This window comes from Lonchura striata, chromosome 2, assembly GCF_046129695.1.
Source record: "Lonchura striata isolate bLonStr1 chromosome 2, bLonStr1.mat, whole genome shotgun sequence".
NCBI lineage: Eukaryota > Metazoa > Chordata > Aves > Passeriformes > Estrildidae > Lonchura > Lonchura striata.
This window is the reverse complement of record NC_134604.1, coordinates 16,980,076-16,995,551: the sequence shown is the minus strand read 5'-3', so window position 1 is coordinate 16,995,551 and position 15,476 is coordinate 16,980,076. Positions and strand designations below refer to the sequence as shown.

At 37.3% G+C, this 15,476-nt stretch overlaps 1 long non-coding RNA gene across 1 annotated transcript; it reads right to left on the bottom strand.

The window, feature by feature from the left end:
- Positions 1–4,079: 4,079 nt before the first annotated feature.
- LOC116183269 (uncharacterized) lies at positions 4,080–13,733 on the bottom strand. The gene is made up of 3 exons (XR_004147868.1): positions 13,650–13,733; positions 12,946–13,044; positions 4,080–4,175 (listed from the first exon to the last, which is right to left on the bottom strand). It is a non-coding gene; the product is annotated as an uncharacterized LOC116183269 (long non-coding RNA).
- Between the last annotated feature and the right edge of the window lie 1,743 nt (positions 13,734–15,476).

Here is a 15,476-nt window from a genome sequence, read left to right as displayed (position 1 = left end):
TGTAAAACTCTGCTTTTAATCATGAAGTAATTGCAAGAAACAAACATTTATAAGTAAGCTTGGAGTGATTTCTCTTTCATTGATATGCCTTTTGATGTATCTGACCTCCCTTATGAAGAAAATATCTGAGTATCCCTTGTTATGTTCCATCTATTATGACTAATTTCTGCTGTTTGAGTTCAGCATCCATGCTGCTTATTCAAAAGCTTTGGTATTTTGGCAGCAAAATCTGAACTATCTCTGCAGGTTCAAATCTCGGCCACCAACCCACCAGCCTAAACTATACGGGATTCTGTGCAGTGTTAAATTTTCAATAGGAACAAGACTGCAAAAGGACTCAGTTTTCCTTCCCCTCACAGCTTTCTGGAGGGTCTGATAACCACTTCTCAAATTTCAGTCTTTAGTTTAAAGTTACCTCCAGCTGCTGTTCTTGTGAAACAGTGGAAGTCAGGAGAACACTCTGACATTTCATTTAAAACATAATCTTTCAATGCTCAGGTGCTTGTACACACCATACCACTCTCTAATCATTCAGGTTTTTATAAATACTAATATTTCTAATCAGTTTGTGGTTCCAGCTTATTGAAACTTTCTCTTCTTCCTTTATTTAAACATCATCTACTGATGCCACCACACGCTTTTACCTATTTTCTTAGAGACTGATATATGGAAGAAAATAATCTCTTTTAAGTGTAAGAAATATAAGGCAATCAAAAGTCTTAATCTCCTCCTTATGTGCAGGGACTCTGAAGGGTGGAAACTCTTGTTCTGAGGAAACAATCTTATCAGTGGTCAAGATTTGGCTTTATCTGCTTGCGTAGCTTCATTACAAAGTTAAGGAAGTGTTGTGCTTTCCTTCTAAATGTTAATTTAAAAGGGTCATAGGAGTCTGTCACAAATATTACTTTTATTCCCTTGAAGATCACCATCAAATGTAAATATTTTTGGAAAACATTTTCCATGAAAAAGTCTCTACCACAGAAACATTTTTTTTTAATCATAAATTTTAATTTTCTCCAATCAGATTTAACTTGAATAGTTATATTTGGTTCGATTACATGGTGGTAGAATTCTGCAGAGACTGCTACTGGTTCTCTAATCACTGCATACTCTGCTTTCAGGGAGAATTTGGTCCAAGTCATTCAGGGGTGTATTGTTTTCTCTGCTGTCCCCAGTTCTGCAAGTACAGTTTCCCTCACTCCATTGACAACAATGAAGCATGTGAAAGGAAAGGCCTGTGGAGTAGAAAAGATTTCATTAATCATGAATCATTACATTTGTCAGTTGGCAAAGGGAGACTTCCTCATTTATCCCTTGAATGAAATTAGGTCTGGCCTAGCTGCAGTAAGAAATTCAAAATTACCTTGGCATCTCTGTTGCTGTTTATATGTGCACCATAAAATGGCAGATGGCATTTTATTAATAGCAGATGAGCTGAGCCTTTCAAGCTACCTTTTTTCTGAGATTTGGTTTCTTTGAATTTAAAATGATACCTACCTACATAATTTTGTGGTGCTTCTGTATAATTTCCTTATTTTAAAAAAATGATTAATGTGGTTTTAAGTGCACCTGCCACTCTCCTCCCACATCTGAGGTGGCTAATAAAAACCATAATAAAGATGAAGCTTGAAGAATTCATAGTTTTTACTTTCTCTATACTTTCTTTTCTTTCTGGAGGTAGCTGAAAACGGGGAGAAACTGATTTGATACACAAATTCTGGTTTTTATTGTAGATCTAAGTTTAACCACTACCTTAGTAAAAGCATTGCAAAATATTACTGATGTTTCCAGGTTGTTCTCTTTGGAAAACCTGAATGTCAACCAAATTAAGCACATGGTGGGAATCTTACATCCATAGTATTTTCTTTTTTTTTTTTTTTTTTTTTTTCCATCTCTCTTGCTTAATATGCACCCAGCAGACACTTCTAAAGGAACAGGCCATGCATACAAAAATATATACATTAGTTTTGAATGACAACCACTTAGGATTTACTCACTGGAGGGACTACCACTAGTCATAAGTAGTTACATCCACTAGATGAAGTCAAATCTGTCCCTGTGATAGCCACATCAAATTCTGTACAAGACAAATTCCCCCTCCCACAGGCAGGTTATTGACACTAGAAGCTGTAGTGTCCTTTTTTCCACAGCATATATTTGTAGTGATGTTAACTGAAAATCTTATTTTTCCCTAGGCCTGCTATAGATGTTCTCAATTCTACCCATATCTGGAAGGTCCTTATGTTGCATGAGTGAGGAAATTTTGTGTTGATTTTTTTTCAGATTTCCAGTTTGATACTGCTTTGAAAAGTAAAGAGGAAGTTCTGCAAATATCTTTATTTTCCCCTTGCTATTCCTATAGCAGCTCAGATAGAACTTGTCTATTCCAGGTCTCAAAAATCAGGAATTATATTTCTTTGAAATGAAGAGCTCTGTGTTATCCAAAGTCCTGAAAAGAAAATAAACCCCCAATCCTTAGGGGAAATGTGTGAAGAAATTCTTGAAAAGGGGTGAACTTGAAAAGAAAAATAATTACAGTATTTCGTTCAGCATATTCGACCATATTTAGTGTGTATTTGTTAAGACAGATGGAGTTCAGGGAGAAATACATGTGAAAATCTATTGTTACATCTGAGTCAAAATTGAGTGTGCAAAGTGACCAGCACACCTTGGAAATGTTGCTCTTGTATCTGGTAATATTTCCTAAAAATAGAAGGCATTTAAAGTCAGTAGAGTCAAAGACTCCTAGGACTTTATTGCACTGAAGGAAAGCAAACCAACTTTATTTACAATGAAATGGGGAAAAGACCCCAAACAGCCATTACCTTTCAGAATGCTGAATGCTTCAGAATGTGAGATTTGCCTAAGAAATCTCTTTTCTTCATTATCAATATTTTCCATATTTTTCTACCATAGAAAGAGGCAGGCCAGCCACTTCCGACATGTTTTGGATAATAAAATAAAAACTAGTTAAGATTCTGTAAGATATTTTCTTGTCTAAAGGAAATCCTACATTTATAAAGGAATAGCTTGACTGTGCCGATCTTCCCTTCTAATATTGTTGGATTAACTAGTGTTAAAACTAGTTTTTCTGGTTAAAACATTGTTTTTCTGTTTTTTTTTTATCACCATCTCATTTTCCTCTTGTGGGTGAAATCTATTCCTATTAAGTGACCCGTTATTTTGAATTAATATTTTATTGTCTACACACTGCTTTCAGGCTGTCTGCCAAAACTATAAGGTACCATCCTATATCTTAAAAGTGCTTTAAGTAATTGATTTTTTTTGGGTCATTAACAAACTAATAAGCAGACTATTTAACATTGATGCTAAATGTGAATTGTCAATGACAGCAGCCAGTGGTATCCTGCTGACAAGTGATAATGTCATTTCAACTGTCCTCAGAGCATGGTAATTACTGCTCTATTCATGGATGTATATGGCTCGATGTTTACCTGATTTGAATATGAAAAGCTTCCTGAAAACTTCATACATGGTCTCTGCATGCTGAATGCACTGGATGAAACAGATTAGGCCTAACAATCTGCAGAAAACAATTAATTCAGATCCCTGAGCTGACCTGAGGCTGCCTATTGTGGTCTCCAGACAGCATCAGCATTGGTCTGCATTGTTAAAACGTTGCTCTGGATTCTGTGTCTCAAAGATGAAATTGATATTGAGCAGGAATGGCAAAAGAAATTAGGCAGTACATAGATGGCAAAGTGACCAATAACCCCTTGTTATTTCCCTCACACTATAGAAACACACCTGATGGTCAAAAATCTGTTGTTTTAAAAAACTGTTTCAAAATATGCACATGAAAGTCAGCATTTCTCATTTTGGTGCTAGATAATTACTAGTTACATACCAGTGTTGGCTCTATTAAGCCAGAAGAAAATATTTCAAATGGTTTTTAAACAAGGACAGAAATAACAGGGCTGCCAACTCTGGCATTCAAATTTTAGCAGACAGGGGTTGGGAGGACTCTGAGGCCTTGGGATCTGTAGGAATGAAACATGGATGCAGTACGATTACTTTTTTATCATTCTGGATTTATTTTTTGCATCATTCTGGAGTGATGGAATTTCTTGTAGCTTCTCCATGGCAGCTATTAGAAATGCTTCAGGCTGTACAAATGCAACTGTTACTAGCTTTGCTCAGTTTCTGATGCAGACCTGATGGAGAGACAATAAAAACATGTCATCCAAAATATATGTGACTGACTTTAAGATAAATTCCCAAAACTCTCAAAGCCTTTTGAATGTTGAAATAATCAGAACTTTCCTAAGCAAATAAGGAAACAGCAGAAATTAAATCAATTACAGTCCGTATCCTATTTTTGCCTCACCAGGAAAAAAAAAAAAGGCCTGAGGAAGCAGATTAAAATCTAGTAAACATCAATTTATTTTTTAATTGCATTCAGAAAGGATGCCTTAGAAACAGATCTAATTTGCTTCCTTGGAAAGCTGTTCAAAGCTCATTACCTAGTGCTTATATACCTTCTTTTAATTTCTGTTTTGAATATGCTCATGGCATCCTTTGTTCTTGTGTTGGCTTTGTCATTTTACACCCTGACTTTATTATACTCCTTACTCTGCTCTTATTATCCATAGAGAAAGAAGTCCCATTCCTTGTCAGCTTTTCACAGAGCTGAACAAACCAGCTCGTTTCACCTCTTCACACAAAAATCAGCTCAGCCTTTCCCTTCAGCTTTTGCCCTCCCTGTGCATGGCTGGCTGTGATTTATCTCTCCTAGGCCCTAGGATTGCTTTCAGTTCCTCCTCAGACATGTCACGCTCCTGGTTCATAATGCCATGTGATTGAGGAGCATGCACAGCCTTGTCTGCATTGTTTTGTGCTGATGGCCAAATTTGTTGGTCCCCAAAGGCACAGCCCTTCACTTTGTTTTATGCAGTTTCTTTTATTCTCTTCCTTAAGACCACGTAGTGCTTCCTGCAGGCCCCTGGTAGATAGCATTTCCAAATGTGGAGATACTTGGTTAACATGTAATTAATGAGCTCAGCAAAATTTGTCCCCAGATTGCTCCATGAGGAGCTGCAGCTCCCTCCAGTCAGTAGCTCTTCCCTTTAACGTTATGGGGGGCACAATCCTCCTCTTGTTCTCTTGAATTCCAGCCTAGGAAGCAACTTTGATGTGCCAATAAGTCAAGAGGCTTTGCTAAATCCCAATAGAGGATCCCTTTGTTCTCTGCTCCTTCTAGGAAGCCAGGTATGCTATGAAAGAAAATATACAAGGTCAGGATCAAACTCTTTCTTTTAAATTTGGCTGTACTCTACCCTTTCTCCTTTAGGGCCTGAGCCAGAGTTTTATGTGTTATTAAAACTTCAGCCATCAAAGCATTTCCTTTCCAAAGTTACTGCATTTGCAGATTTCTAATTACAGGCAACTCCGTGCATTGTAATAGATTACTTAAACATCCTTGCTACTGTACATACAACTTCATGTGCAGCTTGTTCCAATCTTCTAGACTGGATATTTTCCAGTCCCTCTGGCTCACATCAAGCAATGCTGTTACCAGGTTGTATCTCTGTTTCCTCTTGATATTCTACTTTCTGCAGTCTGGCTGACTGCACTGATACTGGCTCTTCTTGCTTTGTTACATGTCCTGGTGTCCAAGGCAGCTTTGTCTGTGGAACTCTTCTCTTCCATTCTGTGTAGGGCCTCAGTTTGGTCCCAGCTTTCTTCTTGAGATTTGGAGTTTTTCCCGTGTTTCCCCAGTCCTTCCTCACTTTACAAATTCTTCATAATTGCAGCATCTTTACCTAAGGAGAACCAAATCCTTCTGGAGATTCATGTACCTCAACTACTCCAACCTGGATCCAGCTGAATTCGGAGCTTGGTTAATTTTTAGGCTTCTCTTTTCAGGACCACACGAAAAAAGTCTAATCTGATAATTTTTCTATTTAGGATGAATTAATTTGCAAGAGCTTCATTCAGGGTTATTCTATAAATCCTTAGAGAAAGTGCTCAGATACTTATCAAGACAAGATGTCATCTTTTCACACTTCTTTTTGGCAGAATATTTCCCAGCTGAGCTCTGCTTTTGTGGGCATGCATCTGGGGGAACTGAAAATTTCCTTTTGTGAGGCAGAACTTGGTGCTGTTCCTCTCTGCCACAACCTGTCCATATCCAAACCTGGCTCTAGCACAATTTGTTCCAGGTCTACCACAATGACACCACCATTATCAAAGTGCCCTTAATCTAAATGGATTATTTTATTCATTTTATTAAAAATGAATAAACTAGTAGGAAACTCAAGTTTAAACAAGAATGAGGTTTAAATTTTTTTTTTATTATTATTTCTGGACTTCATTTTAACTTTTATAATTCTATTTTACATAACTGCGTTTTTTGGCAGTGTTCTGAATTGCAAGTGATATTTGTCACTTCTAGATCACTGCATCATTTTCAAGAAAAAAAATCATTTTCATTTGCTTTTTATTTTTTTGGTTTTTATTTCCATAAAATATTTGTGGTTGCCAAAACAAGGCATTGTGAAAACAGGAGTTACAATTTCCTTCTCTACTTCTCTCTTCCTTTCTTCCCTCAGCCCTCAAGTCTGGACTCTGAGGAAAGAAAATGCTTCTTTGTACTCTATTTTTAGGTGGATGTATAGCCCATTATAATCTGATCCTATATGATGAGCCCATCTTCTGAGAGACTCTGTTTATTTCAGATGTCAGCTAATATTTTGTCCTGGCTCTTACTTAAGTCTCTGTCATTCTTCCTGTTATAGCAAGCCCAGTCACATATTTAAACACCAGATCTTCTGAGAGGAACATCTCCAGCAGTGGGATGTGCTAGCACACTCCAGTTATTTAAACATAACTGTAAAGGCCTCTTTCCTCTCAAAATTTGTTTAGTGGATCCAAAAAATTAGTATCTGATCTATTCTTTTATTAAGTAATGGAGAAAGGGACTGAAAAATCCTGCAGGTTAAGATGTGATTTCCACAGGAAAGAGAGGGGAGAGAAGGAAAGAATGAACAAAAAAAATAAGGATTTGAAGAACAGTGCACCAAAGTTTGTTCATAAGCAATTTTTTAAACAGTGAGAAATGCCTGGATTCCAGGTGTCATTATTACTGGCCCCTTTTCCAGATACTACTCTTAAGAGTCAGAGCTTACTTTTGGGGGCAGGAGGGAAAAAAAAGCCCCAAAACATCTCCTAAGGTTCTATCTGGCAAATAGCTCTATAATCCTGTTCCTGGTGAAACACAGATGGCCTTCCAGCAGCAATCCAGATGCTCTTGCAGGAAGCTCAGGCTCTCTGTGGAGCCATTTGGAGGGTATCCGTGGGTGCTGCTGCCTTGGAACAATGCAGAATTTCTTCTCTGAGAGATGAGCTGAAAAAAGCAGGAATCCATTCCTGTATGGATGGGGAATTAACTTCTGACATGAGAAATAAATTTTGTTCACACCTGGAGTGGTGGTTGGCTCCACCTATGCAAGAGCAGGATGATGCACGTGGATTTTGGGATATAGCCTTTGGTGTTGCAGGCACTCAGCAGCCAAAATAATGCATTAAAACATGGATTTTAGCCTGGTATTGTATCAGTTTGCACAGAGGCATCAGTTTATACTAAATATAATAAGTTACAGCCTATTGAAGAAAGCAGAGCTTAAATTTACAACATGGATAGCTAAAGGCATCTCTTGGAAAACACATGTAGGAAATATGCTCATTTTGCCCTGCATGCTAAAACACAGAAGGGAGTAAAAGAGCAAAGTAGGCAGATAATAGAATTCAGGATCATTGCTTCAATGAGACTACTAATAAGCATGAAATTGAACATCTGCTTAAGTGCATGTCTGGGTTATAGCAAAAAAGATAACTCTCATAATTGTACCCTGATATTTCCATAGCAGAGATTGGACTGGATGATAACCAGCATAATGCAAATACAAATGTTATACTCTGGAAGAAGCTGTACAATTTTTGTACCGTGATTGATAGGAATGAGAAAAAAAATTCAAGGGTCCTGTAGTGTACTTTTTTTTGAAGAAATACCTTTCAACATATTAAATATTTGGTGGAAATGCTATCATAAGCTGAATACTAAGAATTATAGAAAAAAAAATATCTAGTCCCATAGAAACTTGTGGTGGTGGTTGGTCTCTGAGTATTATTTTTTCCATGAAAGAAATCTTATGCTGCCAGTTTAGCGTCCAGGCTGCAGAAAATGTCTTCTACAACAAAGGAAATAATAATGATAACAGATCCAAATATTGTACAATTATGATTGCTTTTGCATTCATAAATGAAGAAATCTTTCAGATGAGACAAGATGCCAGGTAAGATTCTGTTGGTCAGAAGGGAAAGACCTGAATTGAAAATCAAAATGTTCTGGCAGAAAGAGATTTTGTGCATGGGAAAATGAAATGTCAGTGATGTGAAGCAACTCTGTAGGTAGCTTTAAATAATTTTTGCCTCAATATGCTGGTTTTGTATTAATCTCCTTAGATTGTCATGCTTTATAATTTGAATTTCAGGTCCTGAGATTCATGTAAATGAAGAATTCCTTACCTTTTTGGAACAACTTGGCTTGAAATTCCTTAGACTTGGTGACTACACTGAGTAGATAATGCAAGATTGGGTCTTTTATTTATTTTCTCCCAGTAGAATGCTACTAAAAAGGGCTGTGTCTGTGTGAGACCTCATTGTCATTCTGCCATGTATTGCTCTGGGGCAGCTGCTCTATTATAAGCCCACATAGTTATGAGTGAGAGACTGCAAATTTATTCTTCTAAGGAAGATGCATTGTTTGTGACAGATACAATTAATAACTGGCTTTTGAGATGAGATTTTTTGTCTGTTTGGTACGGGGGTTGTTTGTGTTTTCTTTTTTTTTTAATTGAAATGTTGGTTAAGGACTATGAAAATATTGTGTATTTTTATAGGAAGATATATGAGTTTTATCATGCAGTAGCCCTCAAACTTCTCAGAATGCTATGGAAAAATGTAGGAATGATACTGCATTATAAGAGTTTCTCTTAGTTAAAATAATCCAAATTCATCAAAATTAGTGATCTGGCATTGATTTTAACAACACACTATCTTCAATATACTTTTCTCATCTAGTTTTCATTTTTTAATAAAATTATTCTAATATAGTATTTGATGGTAAGGTAATCACTGGACACAATCAAAAGGAAAAACTATAATGTACAAATTAACATGCTCTGCTTGGGAAAGCAATATCTGCTAAATAACTATCCACAGGACCCAACAGAAGTGAATATTTCATTTACTAAGCACAGATAGAATCTTAGTTTGCACAGAAAAAATAATTTAAGCTCTGTTTACCACAGGTCTTGGCTATTAGTACATTGAAATGAATATTCAAAATGCTTCCAGGTAAAAAAAATTGTAAAAATCACGTGCTTCTATTTTAAGGAACAATTACTTTGAAGACTGAGTTGCCTCATTTTTTTGAGAGAAATAAATTCAAGAAATACAGGGTTAGGATCACCTGAGTTTATTGTAGTGTGGAAGTAAACTTATATGTTTTAATGCAGTTGTCATCAGATTAATTTCTTTGGCTCTTCTCTGGGCTTTCCTGACCTTCATCCAAAATCCAATTGCTTCTTTATCTCCTTGTGGTGGGGCTACCCTCAGGGCATGGAACAAAATGTGTGAAGTGGTATCCATAGAGACTCTTTTCATGGTGACCATCCTCTGCAAACTCAGATTCTGATTTTATGAGAGCAGTTAAAGGAAGACCCCAGATGCTCTCTGACCCTCTTAGGTGGCTTATGGGGTTTTAATAGGACAGCTGAGAATTAACTCCCCAGTAATCATCACAGGGACATTATGGAGTCAGAATCATGCAGGATTAGACCTTAGGTCACCTCACTATTGGTAATATTTCCTCTGAAGTGTCAGAGAAGTGATGGGAGTAACACTTGGGCATACTTCAGAGACAGGCTGCAGCTGCTCTCAAAAAGCTCTTTGTCATCACTGTAATCACCTCCAAAAGCTGAATGTTCCCCCAAGCTGTACCCTCTTCTTCCCAGGACTGTGATTTATTTGGGTTTTATCCAGGTTAAGTCTGATAATTGGCTATTTGTGGTGTGTTGGCCCTGCCTGGGCACCAAGTGCCCACCAAAGCCATGCTACCACTTCCCTCTTCAAATGGACAGTGGGAGAAAACATCACAAAATGCTTGTAGATCATGTTGTAAGGACCACGAAAGATCCCTCACCAGCTGCTATCATGGGCAAAACAGCCTTGCCTTGAGGAAATGAATTAATTTTTTACAATCAAAGCAGAGTAAAGTAATGAGAAACAAAATCTTATAAACCTCTTCAGTCCTCCCTCCTTCGTTGCCTGGGAAGTGAGAAATTTCATGATGAAATCTTGATCTTCACTGTGTTTACCAAATTTTCTTTGTACCTTTATAAATGGAAGAATGTTTAAGTTTTCTCCCTGATGCAGCTGAGCAGGTCTGCTTGATCTCTGCTTCTGTCCTGAAGTTACTGAGATTAGCAGTGTTGAGAAGAGATGTATGTTACAAATTTATCTCACTACTGTGACAACAGATTTTGGTGTGGCTTTACAAAGCCAATTAAAGGATTTACAAGTTCTTTTTGCATTAAAACTTTGCTTTGCCTTGGCTTTCAGCTAGAAAAGCAGAAGGAAACCATGGGGTTTTTCCCATAGCTACTCCTAGATTAGACAGCCATGTAATTCAGTCTGCGTGGTTTACCTTGCTCAAATCTCCTAAAAGTTCCACAAAGCTGCAGCTTTTTGTGGGAGATGTCTCAAATCCATACCAGCCCTTATATTGCTGGAGAGGAAAAGGGGATGAAGAAAAAACTTCAGACCCATTCTGAGCCTTCCTTAAGTAAAGCTCTGACTCTGCAGCCTGTCCACCTCTAGGGATTTGTGTTGTGTGGGATAAACATCTCCTAAACCTCAATATTTGCAAAGACTTAATGATCTTACTTGCAATAAATTGCATTCCTTCTTCTTATTCCTTTCCTCCCTATTTAGAGCACAAGCTGAAGTGAGGTTCATGTTTAAAATAAATAACACAATTGTGACTACAGACAATGTCCTGACACTGCTCAGTTAAACTGGGTGGTCTGGAGATGGACTGAGGACTTTCTGACATGATTTGAAATATGCAAGAAGGAGAATTCACAATCAGAAAGGCCCTGCTTCCATTTTTGCCCTTTGGAAAAGGTAATCAATCTCATGATGGCCTAAAAGGCACTAAAATTATTCTATTGAGCAAAAAGCTTCTTAAAATGCACCCTAACTCATGTTTTCTCCAGTCTATGGAAAAGGGAATAGCACAGACAAAGCATGGCTAACCTTGCCCACATTTGGGCAAAGTGAGTTTTTATCTCTCACATTATCAGCCTTCAACAACATCACAATGTGTGTAGAGGTTATTAATTTACCTTTTTAAAATGCTTTGGGTTTCTATAAACTTAAAAAGTCTCCTTTATCCACTGTATTATACTACCACCACCCCCAACTTATATAATTTTTCCCAACTAAATTTCTGCATGTCTTCTCAGGTAGAGTGCCTATTTAAATTCCCAGGGAAAATCTGCAATCTTGTGTTCATGGATGTGTGGAAAGCATACATTTATCACAATCAAAGAAGAGAGGGGAGGAAGGGAGGATATTGCCACTTTATTTTTTCTTCACCATTAACCTCTTAAGTCTTTAGTAAATTGGCTGTCCTTTAATCATGTCCTTAACAACCCCTGATGAGCTACTAATTGTATGTGCACTTGATCACTTGCAAAATCTCCCTGTACTCTTTTAGCTTCCTTTCTCTCAGATTATAGCAGCAAGAATTTATCTGGAAATACTTCATTATTTTAGTAGTTTTCATTAGGAATCCAAAGGTCATATCCCCAGACCAATATGAAACTGATTTTTCTATTTAGCCAAGGCAACTTCACTTAATTTAGCATCTCCCAAAGATGAAAATTTATTCCATTTCCTGTCTATTCTTTTTGTTCCCAAGAAGTTTTTATTTTTCTTCTGAAAACAGAAATAAATTAAGATAATAGCTGGCAAAGATTCATGTTTTTCTTCTTCTTCTTCTTCAGGTCTTCATATTCTATTTATGGAAATATTATTTTACATATTTTTTGTTTTTACTAAGAAAGAATAACATCTTATTACTCGTGCCTGGTTTGCCTAACCTTATGGAGATTATGGTAATTCCTCAAAGTTCATGTCAATAGAAACCACTGCTTAAAACAGCAGCTTTCTGCCTGCTCAGCTTCATTCCAAAGACTCTTTTTTTTTTAAACTGGCAATTTAATAATACCCAGAGAAAAATTTCTATCAACTTTCATGGCCAACTGTTACCTCCGTATTTAATTGCTATCTAATATTTAATCAATTTCTGGTTTTCCCCTTTTACTTCCTCAGGACTAAAATGGAGCAAATCCAATTTATTCCCTCTTTAAGCAGCTCCTGTACTGCATTTTCAGTGCTGTGAAAAACAATGTTTTTTTATAATTTTTTTTAATCTTCTGCTTTGATAAATATATTATTTGACTTTTATCTACAATGAATTTATCCAGAGCTTTTTCAGTACAGGAATTTATACTATGTGTAAAAAGACGCCTGCCTGTGGTGCTGGTAGTTTGTGTTGTTCTATTTTCTAGATTCTCCTGAAAAAAACTACAAAAGAAGCAAAAGGAAAATCATGCTGATTTAGTGAGAGACAGCCAGAAATGGTTTGATATGAAAATTCATTTGATCTGCATCAAAACCCTGTCTGGATGAAAAGGATGTACTTTGTACAGCACTAAAAGTAAGTTCCTTGTTGGATGTATTATTGCCTGCTGAGCCCATCAAATTGAATTAACACTCAGTGATCTGGTGAAAAATGGGGCCTGGATCAATTGTTTTGGGGCTGGCTGAAGGAAAAGTGATGTGCATTCCACCCACCTCACAAAAAATCAATGAGACGTAGCTGACTGTGCATGTGTTGTCATCAAAGCAGCTCAAATTCAGATTTGTGTTTGGTGTGCACGGAGGAATCAGCACCTACAGGACAATAACAGCTATTTTCAGCCAAGATTATCTGGTTCCATACCTGCTTCAGCCATGCAATCAGATCACCTGCTGCACAGTGTCCTGTGAAAATACATTGATAAATAATTTTTAAAGTTTTTGTAATTAGGAGTTTGTGTGGGTGATGTTCCATGAGTTTTGGCAGGAAGCACATTCTCACAAGTACCATTTGTCATACTCCAAGCTCTAAAATAGTCTTGAAAGCTCTCAAGAAATGAGAAAGGAGGAAATGAAGCAACAACACGAGACACAATTTGCAAAGAAATAGAAAATGCTTGAAAATTGAAAGTCAGATCTATCCATAACCTCAATGAAACTCTGAAACTATGACAACATTGTTTAACATTTCAGCTCGAATAATAAATAATTGTTTACAAAACCTGCTGGAAAAAACTCAAACCATCCCATCATCCTATATATGATAAATGCTTTCTTCAAAATCTCTGCATAAACAAGATATTTGCCATAATTTAGAGAGAAAAAAAAGTATTCCAGAAAAATGGATTATTCTTAAATTAGGCTGGGAATTTCCAATTTTTTAAATCTTCCTTTAAGCAACAGAAATTAATATTCTATACCTGCATCAGGAAAGTTTTCTTGTGTGTTCTTTCTTCAGTTTTCTCAGCAAGGTCTTGTATGAAGACATAATTTTGATAAAGAGTTATACAATTTAAGGGGTAAGCATTCAAAAATTTTATACTACAGAAATAATGTAATTATATAATGTATAAAGGTCTGGAGCAGACCTGCCATATTTTTTAAAGGTGTAGGAGTTACTGGTTTTGTAGGAGGAATAATCTCTTATTAGCCAATTAAACAAATGACTGATATTGAGTACACAAGGTACAAGCTCTCCTTTTTCACTGATGAGGGAAATACTTTATCACCCAATTGATTGTGACTGAATGGATGAGTTTGTGCATTGAGCAACTGCAAAAAGGAGGAAAGATGATTACACCACTTGAACCAGGCTCCATTTGCAAAAATCAATTCTACCACGAGGAAAAAAATATTTGCTGCTTTTTATCCTGGTGAAGGATTGATACTTAATATTGCAGAAAGCACCCAGCCCCTGGCTGGCACTCAGAAAATATGCTACATTTGCTTCAGCTGTTGTGCCATTCCAATATTGCATGTAAACAGAAAGAAATTATGCACATTAATTTCTTAGAGGTGAGAAATTGTAACACGGGGTGATGATTACTCTCTTAGTGTGTATTTATTTATTAGACATGTCAGAACGTACTTGTAAGTGATATCAGAAGGTAAAAATATTTTGTGTACCTCAAATCCAAGGCTGCTAAACCAGGCAGTGGATCTCCCTTTTTAAACTGGTTTTGGAGTCTACTGTAAGAAAATTTTCCTCAGTTATGCAACCTGTGGTCACGAATTGTAGCCTTGCTTGCTAAGATTTCAGTGATTTCTCTATTCTAGTGTTATACTCAATATTCAGTATTTTATCCTGCAGTAAATGCAAAGTAACTTAAATCTATTTTTGTTATAGTTAAGGGGAAGGGTGTTAAAATATACTTCTAGCATGATGATTGAAAAATCAGTTAATTAGGGGAGTCTGAACTCCTGTGCTTTAAAACCACTTGTTACTGACTAAAGTGTAATCAAATCAAAATTTTCAAGCCCCTCCATGCTATTAAGTGACCAAACACTGCAGAGAATGCAGGAGCCCTCCCAGTGCTTTTGCTCATTCGCGTCTCAGATAACCAAAAGAGTCATCACACCTATCCAGTCTTGTCAGAATCTGAGGTATTGATGATTCCGAGATTGTAGGAAGTCTCTGTCTCTCTGTCCCTCTGCCAAAGCAGAAGCCATAATTGGTCTGTGCTGGTTTCAGGGTTGTTTATTCTGTTTATCTCTAACATGTTCTGCTGCCCTGCCCAGCTCTGTCCTGCAGGGCAGCGTGTGGGGCTCTGCCCTCAGTGGGATGTTACAAACATTAAATACCAGAAACTCCCTGGGCTGGATTTGCAATAATGTGCCAATATCTGTCACCTACGTTGAACAGTGTGTCCCCAGCCTAAAGCAACAGAAAAATGCCAACACCCCAGTGAAACATGGAGGGCATGAAGAAGGAGAAAAAGGACAAGACACACCCAATTTCCTCCATCTTGTCCCCTTTGGACCCCTCATCTGGAATCCTAAAATTTTATTTTTGCACCCGTGCCACACTTAATTATTACTTATATCAAACACTCAGAGCTTGTAATTGATCCTGTAAGATTGAAAACTCTTTTCCATGGACAGAGATCCCAGACAGTGTCTCTGGGGGCTCTGTCCAGGGGGTTCCTGACCCCCTGCCAGGGTCCCAGACCTGCCAGGGCAGCCAGAGGGAAGCCCTGGATTCCCACACAGTCTCTTCAAAACAAGCACACAAATCCCTCTCAGGCAGC